Source organism: Elephas maximus, chromosome X (genome assembly GCF_024166365.1).
Source record: "Elephas maximus indicus isolate mEleMax1 chromosome X, mEleMax1 primary haplotype, whole genome shotgun sequence".
Classification (NCBI taxonomy): Eukaryota; Metazoa; Chordata; class Mammalia; order Proboscidea; family Elephantidae; genus Elephas; species Elephas maximus.
In genome coordinates this window covers 30305185-30322728 of record NC_064846.1, presented here as the reverse complement: position 1 = coordinate 30322728, position 17544 = coordinate 30305185, and positions in this window count along the sequence as shown.

The window sequence follows — 17544 nt, the reverse complement described above, 5'->3', positions numbered from 1 at the left end:
CTTGCAATGAAGCAATAGCATAGTAGCAAACTTTCTTACTTAGTCTGCTTAGGGCTCTGGATCCTTTCTCAGTCCTTCCAGGCTACTAAATCACTGACTAATGATATCAATTTACAGTAATTATAAGAAGTCCCCCTTCCCTTCACCCAGATTTGAATGATTCATGCAAAGATATATACAGTTTTTTGCAGAACCTTTATCAATTTCTCCTGAACGATGACACTAATGAGGAGCAACCATAGATATTGTGGTATGAGAAATTTTATGACAAAAATTAAAAAAAATAATCAAGTCTGTAAAAATATACTGAAATTCAACAGAAAAAATCATCATGAAGAATAAGAAGAGATACCCCCCTGGGAAACAGTTATTTCAAGTAACAGAAGAACATTAGGGTAGTTTTCTGATTCTTTTTTTCTCAACAAGATTTAAAAATATAATAGCTGAAAACAAACAAACATTAGAACAGTCTTGAAGAGAGATCAATTAGAATTAAAACATATATAGAGATTTTTTCAAGTAGGATTGTTAAATTTAAAACTACCATATAAAATAATAAGGTAATAATTGAATTAATAAAGTGGGCTATAAACTCAAGAAATTCATCCAGAACATTGAGGAAGTGGCATATTGATGAAAAACACTAAGAGAAAACATGAGAAATATGTTGGATAAATCCAAGGAATCCAATACACACTGAATAGGAATCTCAGAAGAGAAGAGACACAATGTAATAGAAGAAAATTCAAGTAACAATGAAAGGAAATTTTCTTGATTTGAACAAATATATGACTCTGTAGACTGAAAAGGACCACTAAGTAATAATCAGATTTAATGTAGTGTGTGTGTGTGTGTGTGTGTGTGCGCGCGCACGGGCTTGCATACGAGAGAGAGAGGAGTAAGAGAGAGAGAGAGAAAAACATTTTGGTGAAAAATTTGAGTTTCGAGGACAATAGTGGCATTAAACCAGGCAGACATGGTAAATTTTCTTAATAAATGTTAATGTTTATTTTGAATATATAATGGTAAAGAGCTGTGATGCATTGAATGAAATAACCTTGAAATATATTTTTAAGTAAGTAGGAGATACAAGAATCAAGAGAAATAGATTTATAGCAGGGCACTTTAAAATGTACTGCAAGTATTTTCTAGATCACATGAACAGAATAAAGAAACAAATAGGAATATAGGGGTATTTAAAGTTACAGTTAATAGGTGACCTTGCCATAAAGATGGACAAGGACAGATGCTCTAACCCCCTTTCCCAGAATCCATCTGAAAATATGAAAGAAAAATAATGGCAGGGAGTGAAATCTCCTCACATCCAAAGATTTCTGTTAAATAAAATGCAATAGGAACAGATCGAAGGAAATCACAAAAGGCCAGATCACAATTGTGATTTGATGGGGTCAACAATGGAGACTGTGGGTTGAGGGAAGGGAGGCAATAGGAAATGTGGGTACCACTCCAATAAATGTCACATGTGACACTACAACAGTCAAGGGTAGTAGCAGCACCAGGGCTGGTAGAACATTCTTCAAGTAGAAATTAGAGGGGGTTTTCTCTAAGCTGATTTCATTCATTCATTCATTTTTCATTCACCAAACAATTATTGAATAGCAATGTATGCCAGACATTGTGCTAGGTGGTGGGGAGAGAGCAGTGAAAAAGACATAAAATCCCTTACTTCATGAGTGTTATATTCTGACTAGGGGGACATATGAGTAAACAAGTATAGAAATGAGATAGTTTCAAATAGTTATATACGCTATGTCAGAAACAATGCAGGGTAATATGATTGAGAGTGAGTAGGTATTGGGAGTGGAGTTCCTGGGTGGTACAAATGATTAAGCACTCAGCTGCTAACCTAAAGGTTGGCAGTTCAAAGACGGTTTGGAAGACAGGCCTGGTGATTTGCTTATGGAAGGTCACAATATTGAAAATCCTATGGAGCAGTTCTACTCCGCACACAGGGGGTCGCCATGATTTAGAATCAACATGATGGCATCTAACAACAGGTGTTGGGGGTAAAAACCCGTTGCTGTAGAGTCGATTCCAACTCATAGTGACCCTATAGGGCTGAGTAGGACTGCCTCACAGGATTTCCAAGGAGCGGCTGGTGGATTGGAACTGCTGACTTCTGGTTAGCAGCTGAACTCTTAACCACTGCACCACCAGTAGGGGGTACTTTCAATTGGGCGATCAAGGAAGGCTTCCCTCTAGGAAGAGGTGACCTTTAACCTGAGACTTTAAACTGAACCACAGAAGAGCAAGAGGAAGCAATAGCATAAAGAAAGGCTTGGGAAGAAGAGAGCTTTTACCTTTTATATAGATGGAAAAAAAATCCCTGGATATCATAAAGATATCAATATTTCCCAAATAGTTGATGGATAATTGATGAGAAAATGGCAATGGCCTTTTTTGGGGGGAGAGGGAGGGTAGAAGAAGGCGTAAGAGTGTGATATTAACATGCATGTAGAAAATTAAACTGTGAAAATAGCCAGGGAAATATAATACAATGCTAAAAAAAATTACAACAATTTATTACTGATGCCAGAATATAGAGACATGGAAAATATAGTTCCCAAATAGCCCCTAATGTATTTACAAAGTCAGCAATTTATAAGGGTGGCATTATAGTATCAACAAGAAAAGAAAAGATTAGCCAATAAATAGTGCTAGGGCAACTGGTTAATTATTTACAAAATTTTGCATGGTCATTTACTACCAATAACCAAAATAAATTTGACACAGATTAGAATGTTTAATAAGTAAATAAATATTAAAAGAAAAGGCAAGGAATTAGTTATGCTTTATCGGAGTGGGAAAGGCCTCTCTAAGCAACAAAGAAAATCTTAAAGGAAATTATACCAGCATGTTTGTGGATGGTTATTTGCTTTTTTATATATTTTATATTTTCTCAATAACCTACACTGAGAAGGTTTTAATTTCAGAATGAAAAAAATAATGATTATTAGGAAAACAAAAAAATCTAAAACAATTACCTCAAAAGAAAATTGAGGGACTGTTTTAAAAAAGAGGGATACGTGTGGCACCTGAAATCATGACCTTAGGGCAGTCACCTTCTCTGCGTATTTGGTAACCCAGCAGTATTCTTAAAAAATATACATAACAGGATTAGACTGGAGAGGGATGCTGGTGAGGAGTGAGCTTCCTGGATCAGGTGGACACTTGAGACTATGTTGGCATCTCCTCCCTGGAGGGGAGATGAGAGGGTGGAGGGGGTTAGAAGCTGGCGAAATGGACACGAAAAGAGAGAGTGGAGGGAGGGAGCAGGCTGTCTCATTAGGGGGAGAGTAATTGGGAGTGTGTAGCAAGGTGTATATGGGTTTTTGTGTGAGAGACTGACTTGATTTGTAAACCTTCATTTAAAGCACAATAAAAATTATTTAAAAAAAATACATAACAACTTTCGGTTGGGTTGTTTCTTATATTTTCATTTTCAGAGAACAGATTACCCCCAAATTACTTTGGTTTCTTGTCTCTTGCCTTAAAAACACAACCGAATATTTATCTTAGCACAAATATCTGATAGGAGATTAACTTGGGACTCCCAGGTATGAGTGTAGAGTTTATTTTGTCAACAGAATACCATACAGAACACATTTTATCATAATTTTCCCAAGCCTTCCACTAAAATTCAGTCTGATGAAAATAAAAAATAGCAACCGTGTTTGATCCTTTGGTGGAGAATTTCCCCTTCTCTCTGCCCTGCAAAAACAAAGTTAATTTTTTTTTTCTCTCTCTCCAGACTCCCGACCTTTTGCTTTTAGTAATCCCAGAACAGCAACTTCCTTACCCAGGCAAAATGGGCTCCCTGGGAATTACCAGCATTATCATTATTTAAATAAAATTACATATGTATGTCAATTGAATTGTCTTCAAATACTAGTGGTATTTCACAGTCAGCAAATAACCGGGTGGTAGACTTTTTGCATTTTCATCTACTTTAATGTTCAGAAGCTCAACTAATGAAATCACTACAGCCCAACAGGAGCTCACGTTTGAAGTAAAGCTTTTAAATTTTTTTTTTAATTCAAGGTTTTGTTGGCTTTTTGAAATGATGTTGCTCTGTATTGAAATGTTGCTACTCATTGTGTTTGATCCAGTGTTAAACTGATTATCTCATTTCATAGGAAAATAATATTTATTGCTACATCTCAATCTTCCTGAAGTTATTTTTGTTGTTAGGTGCCATTGAGTCAGTTCTGACTCATAGCTACCCTATTCACAACAGAACGAATCGCTGCCCAGTCCTGCACCATCCCCACAATCGTTGTTATGCTTGAGCTCATTTTTGCAGCCACTGTGTCAATCCACCTCATTGAGGGTCTTCCTCTTTTCCACTGACCCTGTACTCTGCGAAGCGTGATGTCCTTCTCCAGGGACTGATCCCTCCTGACAACATGTCCAAAGTATGTAAGACGCAGTCTCACCATCCTTGCTTCTAAGGAGCATTCTGGTTGTACTTCTTCCAAAACAGATTTGTTCGTCCTTTTAGCAGTCCATGGTATATTCAATATTCTTCACCAACGCCACAATTCAATTCTTCTTCAGTCTTCCTTATTCATCGTCCAGCTTTCACATGCATAGGAGGCAACTGAAAATACCATGGCTTGAGTCAGGGGCACTTTAGTCCTCAAGGTAACATCTTTGCTTTTTAACACTTTAAAGAGGTCTTTTGTAGCAGATTTGCCCAATGCAATGCATCTTTTGACTTCTTGATTGCTTCTTCCATGGGTGTTGATTATGGATCCAAGTAAAGTGAAATCCTTGACAACTTCAGTCTTTTCCCTGTTTATCATGATGTTGCTTATTGCCTCAGTTGTAAGGATTTTTGTTTTCTTTGTATTGAGGTGTAATCCATACTGAAGGCTGTGGTCTTTGATCTTCATCAGTAAGTGCTTCAAGTTCTCTCAGCTTTCAGTAAGCAAGGTTGTATCATCCGCATAATGCAGGTTGTTAATGAGTCTTCCTCCAATCCTGATGTTGCGTTCTCCTTCACATAGTCCAGCTTCTTGGACTGTTTGCTCAGCACACAGATTGAATAGGTATGGTGAAAGGATACAACCTTGACACACACCTTTCTTGACTTTAAATCACACAGTATTCCCTTGTTCTGTTCAAACGACTGCCTCTTGATCTATGTACAGGTTCCTCATGAGCACAATTAAGTGTTCTGGAAATCCCGTTCTTCACAGTGTTATCCATAATTTGTTATGATCCACACAGTTGAATGCCTTTGCATAGTCAATAAAACACAAGTAAACGTCTTTCTGGTATTCTCTGCTATTCCTAACCTTATGTTAGTGGAAGTTTTATAATTTGAAAATGATTAGCAAAATATTCAAAATTCTTAATGGGAATTCAGTGAACCTGGAGGCTTCTAAACAACAAAAATAAATTCAAATAGAAGACGACTAGTCTTTTAAATATTTAAAAATATCAATCAAGGTTAAAGAATGACTAGTGAAATAGTTTTGAACATTACCTCTGTTTCCAAATTCTCCATATGCCCTCTAGTATCCATCAAGCATTAAGTTAAGGAGAGTCTTTTATCTTCCACTATAATTTTGCTTTCCGCGCTCTCATGCTCTCTTCAACTGAGTGTTTTCTGTTATACGGAATCACTGTAAACATAAAACTTGCCTTGCTTTGAGCAATGTGTTACTCGAAGTTGAAATAGGAGGCTAATTTGGATAAAATTCAGAGTTCTCTTTTGCTGATACCATATAATTAGAGTCTTTAAGCCTGGTCACCATATCTTGGTCCTAATATTTCTAGTAGTTCAGGAAAACTGTACATTCAAAATTAAGTGACTTGAGAAAGCAGGATCGCAATCTGGTTTTAATTCTAAGGAGTTTCATGTAGTCAAGAAAGGTAACTAAGGGTTTATGTGAGATGGGGACAACAGCAGAGGCTCTGCCCTCCACCCACGTTTGTTTCAGGGCAAGCTGTTCCAGCTCTATCTGTACCAGGACCAGTGGCTATGGAGTAGTTTCCAGCTCACGATCACCCCATGTGTGTTAGAGTAGAACGGTGCTCCATGGGGTTTTCAGTGGCTGACTTTTTGGAAGCAGAGCACCAAGCCTTTCTGCTGAGCTCCTTTGAGTGGGCTCAAATTGCCAACTTTTGGTTAGCGTCCAAGAGCATTAAACTGCTATAAACGGTGTCGGGCATGTAGTAAATACTCAGTGTGACTTAGCTTCTACTGTGTCTGTTGCTGCTACTGCTGCTGCTGCTGCTGCACTGTTACTTGCATCCAAAGATTGTGTCAATGATTCTGATCCCTACTTCATAAATTATCTTCAGTGTTCAGTGTTGTTTCCCCAGGACCTAGTGTAGCCTGACACATAGTAGGTTCTCAGTGTAAGCTGAATGAATGAATGCATCCTTTGTTACATGAAAAACAGGATAGGAAAATGGGTAATTCATTGCACACCATTTGCCACATCTGGGGAATCGACTCATATAGTTACAAAGCCATTATGTACTTTCTTTAGGGAAGTACTGAACCTTCTCAAGGCTCCTTCTACAATTGTTTCCTGAATAATAGCCAAGGGATAATTTCTAGTACTGTAACATTCCTATAAAGACTTTATATAAGGACCAGGTAAGTATTCATTAATGATGAATATTAGGGACTGTTTCACAGTCAAATGATAAATGTTTTTAATCATTTTGAGGTATGAATATATAACATGGGAAATTAGGATATAATGATGGCAGAAAATATTGTATATATTTATTTTAACTAACTTTCTAATATGATAAAGTAACTGTGTTTTGTGCTTGGAAGATGCATAGTTTTTATCATCAAGTAGCATATAATATACAAACAAATCATAACAATTTAAAAGTAAAGGTTCTACTGAAATGAGGTATGGACATTTATATGTCTGCATATGGTTAGATGTGTATAAACCAAACATGCATCACTGATTAAACATATATTTATATATTATCAAATTCTGCATGGCACTCAAAATCTAAGGAGGTGTCAGGCAAGAAAATAGCCAGTTGCAGTAGAGTCTGATGATTTTATGACAGAAGATTCTATGGGAAGACAGAGGAAGAGATGTAAAGCAGCCCAGTTTTTAGAAGCTGTACATACCTATAGAGCTGAAATATCAAGGCTGGTGAGAGTTAGCTAGAGTGAAGAACAGGGAGAGCAAGGGAAGTATCATAGATCAAGGGGGCATATTGTATGAGGTTAAGAAGATTTGCTATGGTGAAATGCAAGTAAGAAGGTCAGCATGACCAGAAACCAAACCAAAACCAAACCCGTTGCCGTCGAGTCGATTCCGACTCATAACGACCCTATAGGACAGAGTAGAACTGCCCCATAGAGTTTCCAAGGAGCGCCTGGTGGATTTGAACTGCTGACCTCTTGGTTAGCAACCAGGGTGGATATAGGTAGGAGATAAAAACGAGGGCAGCAGAGAGGAACCAGATAATGAAGAACCTTGTGTTCTAAGCTAAGGAATTCACTTTTTTTTTTTTAACCTAGATAATGGAAAAGTCATTTCAGTTTTTTGTTTGTTCGGTTGTTTGTAACTGCAAAAGTAATGCAAATTCTTAATAAACATTCAAAGAATACAGAATCGTAGAAAGTAAAACATGAATCTTCTCTTCCCAATACTCTGTACCCCCAAATTGCTTAAATATATTCATACAGTGATGAGTGTATCCTTTAAAGATATATGACCTAGTTGTTTTTTTTTTAACTAAAATAGGGTTTACATAAAAAATGCAAAGGTTAGGAGAAGATTTAAATAAAAATAATCCATCCACTGTCCAAACCTCTACCTCCAGTTCTACTTGTTAGGTACAAAATTACAGTAATATTTTTGGCTTTTAATGATTTTTGAACTCCATTTTAACTGCGAATAATATGCCTATAAATCCATTTCTCAATGAATCCCCACTGCAAAGGATGAGAACTTTATAAATGTTATTCATGGAGAAAATTGTCAAAGAGTTACCTATCCTCTGTATCTTCTCAAACGAAACAAAGTTAGCTAAGAGAGCTTCACAGGGTGAATTTCTATCAGCATTATAAGGAGTGGCGCAATGGTTACATGCTCAGCTGCTAACTGAAAGGTTGATGGTTCAAACCCACTTAGCAGCTCCATGGGAGAAAGACCCAAAGATCCCCTGCTGGAAAGATTACAGCCTAGAAAACCCTATGAGACAGTTCTACTCTGGGGTGACTGTGAGCTGGAACAGCAGCTAACGACAACAGTAACGTAAGCAAAAGATAAGCCCGACGTTATTTATATGTTCCCAAATATATTGTGAGGTGGAAAGTGTCCATATTATTATTATTTTTTTCTTTTAAACAACACACAGTAATACCTGAAACCTGACAAGGAGAGCTTGGTCAAGAAAATTGCTTCCCCGTCTGGCTTCTGATTACTAAAGTAAAAATCTTAAAGAAAAATCAAATTAACTGTATTATGAATCAGTCATCAAATTTGGGGTTAACCTTGGAAATGCAAGAATGGTTCAAGATAAGAAAATACTGACGATAATTTACTATAAATCCTATATACGGAGCAGTGACTACTGCAGTGTGGCCGGTGTATAGGGATGATGGGGAGATGGCAAGTGATAAGGCTGGTAAGACAGACTGGGTATCAGATCATGAAAGGCTTTATATACAGAGCTAAAATAAATCTTGGATTGTAATCAACAAGTCAGGAGAATTAAAGAATATTTTTTCTTTTATTTCATTTTTTACAACAAGGAAGGTAATAAAATTCTATTTAGTTTGAAAAATAATCATTCACACAGTTTGCTTTTAAGTATCATCATTAAAAAAAAAAAAAACATTGCCCTGGAGTGGATTCCAACTCACAGTGACCCTTTAGGACAGTGTAGAACTGTCCCATAGGATTTCCAAGGCTATAATCTTTACAGGACAGACTGCCACATCTTTCTCCTGTGGAGCCCCTGGTGGGTTTAAACCGCTGACCTTTTGGTTGGCAGCCCAATGCTTAACCCTACGCCACCACGGTTCCTCAAAGTATCATAATGGAATATACATATATATGTATATATATATTCCACAAGTGCCAAGAATAAAAAAAATACATTGTATCTGGGTTGTACTTTTTGTTATGCAATAAATGCTATCATTACTTATTTCATACTTGGATGATTATTACATTTCATATAAACATATAAATATATAATACAAGTGTACAAATAATATGTAATAATAGTAACCATTATTCATGTTACCTATGTGCCAGGAAAAATATATATGCATATGTGTGTGTGTGCGTGCGCATGTGTATGTATACATTCAACTAAACTTCATGACAGCAGAGTTAGTTCCATTATCTTAATATTAAAGATAAGGAAACAAAGGTCTACAGGAATCTAATACTAAGGTCTGTGTGTTTAATCTAGTGCACCCTGCCTTCTCTGTGCAAAGAGAATGCATAAAAACATTCTAGTGATTGGAAATCTTTGAGCATACAAAAACGACCTTTCCTATCTAAAGAATAAATATAAATACAAGTTCAGCTTCAACAACAGCAAAAAAAAAAAAAGACTGAAATAACTATATTTAGACTTTTATACTCAAAACATTGTTTTGAGTTAGCCCTTATACTTGAAGTTTTCATAAAGTAAACAATTTTGCAATGTGAAGTTCTGGTTTTGTGCCAAGGATTGTGCAAGTTCCTCTTTTATATTTTAAAACTTCTGCAGGTGTGTCATGAGCGTGACCCTAACATAACAGCTCAAGAATATAAGCTGGACAATGAAAGAGCCTTATAACAAGTAAAGACTGATGAAGTAGGACAACATAGCTGATGTAGCTTCTACCTTAAAAGATTTCCATTACTATAATGTATTGCTGGTTCCATGCGGTGGTGAATATGGGAGCTGGGATAATGCATACTTGTTTGGCAAGGCTTGCAAATAAATAACCAAATAAACCTTGCAAACATAATAATCTGCGTCTCTACATTTTTCAGTCTAATTTTAGTTCCACTGGAAAAACTGAGGCAGCTTACTGGACCTAAAAGTATTTGCTAGCACCAGAATCCTAAGGCAATAAGCAATGTCAATTTAAACATGCTAATAAAAAAGCATCATTATTACATGTACTAATGATAACTAGTCATAGAGTCAAGGTAAAAAAAAAAAAAAAACCCTTTGCCGTCGAGTTCATTCCAACTCATAGTGACCCTACAGGACAGAGTAGAACTGCCCCATAAGGCTTCCAAGGAGCGCCTGATGGGTTTGAACTGCAGACCCTTGGGTTAGCAGCTGAACTCTTAGCCACTACGCCTCCAGAGTGAAGGTGGAGCTACTTAATTAGCTTTTGGATTTAAAGTATAAACTGAAGACTAGTTCATGGATTTTTAAACATGTATTTGATATTAGTTAAGGATGACACCTATTTTAAACTAATGACATACATTTTGTATGTGCGTTGTGTGTGCACACATGGGCACTGTTTGTACGTGTGTATTTTTTATGCACATGTATATCTTTCCCCCCATCCCCGGGGTAGAAATGCATGGTTTAAAAGACAAGTAACAACATCCCTCACAACATTGTTGAATCCCAGGAGTCATCCTATACTCAGTATCTGATGAGATTTGGCAGCACAAAATTCAGTTGCAAAGCCACACATAATGCAAGCAGGCTATAGCATTGCACTATCTCGCTGGAGGCTAATCACTTTGTAATGAGTTTAGTGAAAAGTACCTATGCAATAAGTTGTAGTTGACAGCAGCCCAGGGGAACATATAAGTGCTAAAAATTAGCAGCTGAGAGATGTTGGATTGCATCCTTTTGAAGATAGAAAACAGATTCCTTTCTCAAATACAAGCAGTTTAGATACGACATAAATCAAACAGATGGTAAAAGAAATATCTTGTTGCTATGGGCTTTATCCTGTTTTTGTTCTCATTGTTTTATGACGTAAAAAGAAGAAAAAAAATCAGGCTCCTAGTGTTCTAGTTTGAGGAAACGATATCTTAACATCACAGAGAAAATCTTTTTTTTTTCACTGTGATATTGTATATTTGGCAGTTCACGAAAAAATTTACACCAAGCTATATTTAAAGAAAATGGTGAACATGCATTGAGCAGTCAGCTTACTTTTAAATGATTCACTTTCATTGTAGTTTTTGGGTATTAAATAATCAATCTGGACTGAAGAAATTATAATAAAACAGACTCACTATTATTTATGAGACTGTTGCAGAGCTGGGTTGTTATAAAGACCACTATGCATCAGAGGAAGTATAATTTTGGTTAGGTTGTGCTGATACTGTTGATGAGCATGGAAACCCATGCTAATTTTCCCTGCAAGTAAGCTGAAGCCTAAGACATAAAGAAAGACGATTATGGTACTGCTTGGTAGGAAGAAATCTATAATGTTTTACTCTTCCAACTTGGCACTAGAAATGACATAGAACAAAAGAGGAAAGAGATACATTGACATAGTGCCGTGAAATGCATTTGACACAGTGCCATGAAAAACATTTCTGAACCTCAGTGTATTTCTTTGAATCAAAGGGCACACACTGTATCAAAATTTTATAGAGGTCAAAATAATCAAGAGTATGATAGGTGTAATTGACAGATACAGTCTCTAAATTACTTGTGTTTCTAGAATAAGTACTTGTATTGAAATGACATATTATTATACAAAATTCAGGTAGGAACTATAATTTTTATAATAGGATTTGAAAGTACCACCTATAGTTGTAAAGAGGTTACCGGGAAGGAAAACAGTATGGGAGTGGTGCAAGAAGTTTTCCCAGAGTCTCTGTTGTTTAAGGCTAGGGTTTGAAGATAGGTTAGAAGTTAAATACGCAGGGTTTGAAGATAGGTTAGAAGTTAAATACACAGAGAGAGGAGGGAAGTGCATTCCTGCAAAGCAGAGCAATATAAGGTAGATTATGACCAAATTGTAGAAGACCTTAAATGTGAAATGAAGGAATTGCAGGTTTATTTGGTAGCTAACTGAAAGCTATTGAAGAATTTAAGCGGAGGGTAATGTGTACAGAAATGATGTGTTATGGAGATTTACTGGTCAGCAAATGGGAAAACACCAAAGGCAAGGAACATGTTAAGAGACCATGGAACCCATACAAGAGAGCAGTGGTGAGGGTCTGAGCAAGGGTAGTGGCAGCAGGAATGAAAAGGAAGGACATTACAAAAGAAAAAAATAAGCTGAACTCGTGATTGACGGGATGTGAAGGAGAGAGGGGTGAATCAACATTTGTGATCAGCAGGGTAATGAATTTCATAACCAGGTTTTTTAAAAGTCTCTCCAGAAAGAAAATAATCAAGAGTGATGTGAAGATTTAAGCCTGAAGACAGAGAGAATGATAATTTCATTGAAAGAAATATATACATCCAGAGGCAAAGCTGATTTTGAAGAAATAATTAAATTCGTTATATTTTCCAGCTATCTCCGGGTATCATTATGCAGAGGTTTTGTGGAATGACTGTAGTATTGTGCTGATATTTTTACAATATTAAATGTATTTCAGCCTCTGGTTTACTATTTTATGTTCTTGCACTACATATAACATATTTGACTAAATTTATTTGTCATGTGGTTACTTTAATCATGTAGATACAGCTTTAGTTGCTAAGTCTGATCTTTATAACCAACGGTTTAAAATTAGGAACAGTAAATATTTTTTTTTTAAATATGCTTAGAAGATAATAAATTATAAATATGTTATATTGTTAAAGTTTAATATTGTGAAGAACATCTTCTTGATATCTCTCACTTAGTAAACCTGATCTATACATTTTTCTACTATAATATGGAAGCAAACGAAACCAGTGATTACAACTAGTATTAGTAACACACAATATTTTATTGCATGAAAAATTCTTTTTTCATCTCAAGCTGAAGCAGTTACTCACAGAAATCAAATTGATGTAAAAAAAAAAGTAAAGAAAAATTTTACATACAACAAATCATCGGCATGTTCTAATGCAGTTTTATTGGAATGGAATGCAGATTCAAATCAACACACCGGGCATTATTTCAATTTACTTCAACCACTTTTTTTTTTTTTTTAGGTAAGGGCAGGCCATGAGTAAATCCTTAGAAATGCAGTAAGTATAGTAAGTGTTCTTATGTCAAAAGTTCAAGAAGAGTTGTTTCCATTTAATAGAAAGTCAAAAAAAAATTATGGCTCATTTTAGATTCTTTTAGATGGAGCATTGGGCAATATGTTTTCCACTTCCATTTTATTACCTTGCTACTTCTCTTTACCTCCTTCCATGAATTGAAACCTTAATCTTAAGTGCTCTTATAGGAATTTCGGTTTCCAAATACTGGTGCATCTTTATAACTAAATCCTGACACGGTTTCTCTCTAAAACCAGCTTTTCAATAAAGGTCTCCCTTTAGTTTAAGCGTAAAGGAGCAACCATATCGCATCTCCAATGGATAGTGTACCTTCTGACTCTTGACAAAGGCTAGTATACCCATGTTCTCATCCTGTCTTATTATCTAAACCTGCTGTCAATAAAGATACAAATCAAGTCATGTATATTAAGGTTTAAAAGATTAAAAGCATATGATAAAAATATATATTTATTAAACTAAGCTGTTATAATTTAATAATAACTACTGTGACCAACGGTGTTTCAGGTACTGTGCTAAACACTTTTTATACATGATCTCTTTTGGTCCTTACAACAATCCTATCAAATACATAAAGGTGATCCTTGCTAGTCAGGCATTTATTACATTACTCTCAGAAGTAAGAGGTTTCATGAGAAGCAATCATAATCAAAAGGCAAAAATATTCACTAATGAACTAAAAAGAACAAAAAAAAATTTTTTTTAATTAGCTCCCCTCTAAGTCATCCCTCCATGATAAATACTAGCATCTCTCTCTTTCTCTTATGCCCTAGTCATACACAACATTTTAGTACAGACACAATTCAAATTCATTGCACAGCAAAACTGCAAATCTTAAAAAGTGCAGAATTTCATGAAATCAATGAAAATTATATTGGAGAACAGCTCAAATCACATGTGAAACCAATGACATATGAGAATCTGGCAGAGATAGACCAGGTAGAAATTGAAAAAGAGAGTATTGACCAGAATGATGAAAATAGAATCCTTTGGGAAACTAATGAAGCCCTTGAATAATTTCCCAGAACTGATTCTATTAATGAGTGTGCAAAAGAAATCAAATATAAAGTAAAGGATATCATACTATACTATCATACGCTTCTTTTTTTAGAAAATTACACATACATATATAAGAAAGGTCAAAATCAACATCAAGTCATTCTTTGCCCTGAGAAGTAGTGCATAGTTTTGATTACAGATACAATTTTGTTAAATACAAGATAAATGATTTTTATAATTTTGATTAATTTTTCAAGTCACAGCACCAATCAAAACTTTTGGTCATAATTTGTAATGCATTCTTTTGGTTCTTTTTAAAAGCACATTCCTTTTAAGTAGCCTTTTCTGGTCCAATTACTCTTGACTAATGAGGACTTCCTGCATTAATATCCCTATATTTAAGATAAGGAAACTGAATTTCAGGGAGATTTAGTAGCTTGCTGTAATAGGGCCCAATCAGGAGAAAAAAAACAGTTATTTGAGCAACATATATATAAAATATATAAAGAATAGTTACCTAGCTGTAAAGATGGTTAACTTGAAACCTGAAAGGGTGAAAAGAGAACACTATGTTATCGTGGAGGTAGCAATTGCAGGAAGGAGCCACCATACCTAGGGCTGGAAAAACAAAGAGATTGGAATTATTACAACTAGAAATTTAGAGGAGGGGCTCCATGGAGCTGAAATTCAGACCTCTGAGGCAGGGGCATTAGTGTCTCTGGAGGGGAAGCAGGTGGGAAGAGGCTGGCTCTGCAAATATTGGAAAAACTGAATACTGTATTCAACTGCTTATTCGGGAAAGAATTGCAGCTTCCGGGTGAAGACGCTTTCTGGGGTGAGGGATGAAGCTCAGAGGAACAGGAAGTCCACAAGAAGCCAACAGGGATCAAGCAGGAAGGAGCGTGCTTCTCCTTCCTCCAGCCTTATAGTCTCCCAATTATGCCCCATAGAACCAGCTGACAAAGTAGAAATATGGTTTAGAGAGGCCTGGCACTAGCATCACAAAGTAGAGTACAGAAGGGTGCATTTCAACCAGAGAAATAATAGCTTAATAACTAGCACCGTCCACCCTTTCAGCTACTTAGCATCCATGAGCACCCTTCTGTGTATATTTGAACTTCTCTATAATAAACCCAACTTTAGTTTCATCACTAACATCATGCAACTGTCCTTAATAAAAACAAACACATTCTTCTTCTTCTCCTAAAATGAGTAGACACAAAGTACCAAGAGCCATTATATCCATTTTTTGGAGGACAGTCACACTACCCATCTCTGGCATACTTGCCTAAAGCAACACAGCTGGTGTTGGTGGAAGGATTTGAAACCCAGTCTGTCTCAAAATTTGAAGTTCTTTCCACTGCACCAAACTATTTCTCCGTGTTAAACTCCTATATCAAACCAGTACAGACACTCTTTTAGGGTAATATGGAGTGGCTATTTACACCTAAACTACACACACGTTTACGACTCATTTTAAAACAGCAAGTTAGATAAGGTTGGGGACGGTAGAGGTTCAAAGGTAGAATTCTTGCCTTCCGTGCAGGACACCTGGGTTTACTTCCTGGCCAAAGCACCTCATGCACAGCCAGCACCTGTCTGTCAGTGGGGGCTTGTGTGTTGCTATGATTCTGACCAGGTTTCATTGGAACTTCCAGATTAAAAAGAACTAGGAAGAAAAGTCTGGTGATCTACTTTTGAAATTCAGCCAATGAAAACCCTATGGATCACAACGGTACAATCCACCACCGATCATGGGGTTGGCACAGGAGCGGGCAACGTTATTTTTCCATTGTAGACAGGGTTGCCATGAGGAGAGAGCTGACTGCACAGCAGCTAACAACAGGAAGTTAGATAAAAGGAGCAAACTAATCAAATTCTGACTGAAGTCTTGTGCTAGCAGATATGGTAACAATAAAATTTTGAGAAGCAAACATCACAAACAAACTGGTTCTATACTATCTGAAGAGTTGGAACAATCCTTACTTCTGTAGTCCTTTATCACATTTCCCAAATATTTAATCTAGATATATTACTTCTGACGTTTCATTTTGAATCTTCTCTGTTAAGTTAGCCATAATATTGGAGAGAAAGATAGGGAGAGCCAGAGAAAGACAGACCCATTCTTTGAACATTCACATACAGGAGAGACAAATTAGTATATGGCTTCTGTTAGCACCATGACAATACATTTATTGTTGGAATACTTCTGAGGAAATTTAAAAATTTTATGTTTCCTATATGATAATAAAAAGCATTATGGCCCATTGCTACTGATGAGATTTTCCACCTACAGCCAGCTGTGTGCAAAAGAGAGATTTTAACTCATTGCCGTTCAGCCTTGTAAGTGAACTAGGAACACAGAAAAGTAATTTAACCACTCTTCTGAATTTTTTTTAAGTGTTGTTTGTGATTTTTTTGTTCATTTTGTTTTCTGGAAATGAAAAAATACATAAATCACCTCTGGTGAGAATGAAAAACAGCGAGAGGATCATACATGTTGGAAAGTTAGACTTCCCTGTTTTCATAAGGTAGAATGTCCCAGTTATTAGCTGAAAGTAAGTTTTAAAGGTTAAGACAAATATTTGCACGAAGTGAAGAAAGGAGCATAAGAAAAGAATGAGGCAGTGGAGTCGCAGTCACTGCTTGGATATTGATAGGTTGGCAGTGTTTTGCTGTAATAAACGTTTATGAAGTCTTATGTCAGTGATATAAGCTGTAGGACTTTCTGCCCATAAACACCAAAAAGACCAAACCCATTGCCCTCAAGTCGATTTCAATTCAGAGTGACCTATAGGACAGAGTAGAACTGCCCCACAGGGTTTCCAAGGATTCAAACCGCTGACTTTTTGGTTAGCAGCCAAGCTCTTAACCATTGTGCTACCAAGGCTCCTTCTGCTCATAGGCTTTCAAATTGGGATTATCATCAGAGCCAGTGTCCGAATTCAGACTTCTAGCCTCCTAAACTGTGAGAAAATAAATTTCTGTTCTTTAAAGCCACCTGCTTGTGGTACTTTTGTGACAGCAGCACTAGGAAACAAAGACAGGTTTTGGCTGGGAAGCCCAGAATCCGTAGGTCATGCAGTAGGCTAGAGACTCCTGCAGGCTTTCCTCCCAAGATCAGGCAATGGGAAGAGTGCAGAGTGGAGAGAGAAAGGGAGGTCTGCCAAAATGTCTATTTATGGTCTGAGGCAGACCACATGCTAAGGAAACTTCTCTTTCAACTGATGGATCAATATCATTACATTAGATTACATTATGAAACAGCAACTAATGTAGTGTTTGGCCAAGCCACTGGGAACAATAACCTAGCCAAATTGACACATAAAATTAACCATCACACCTGGCATTATCCACTTGTATCATGTCTTTATTGCGACTATA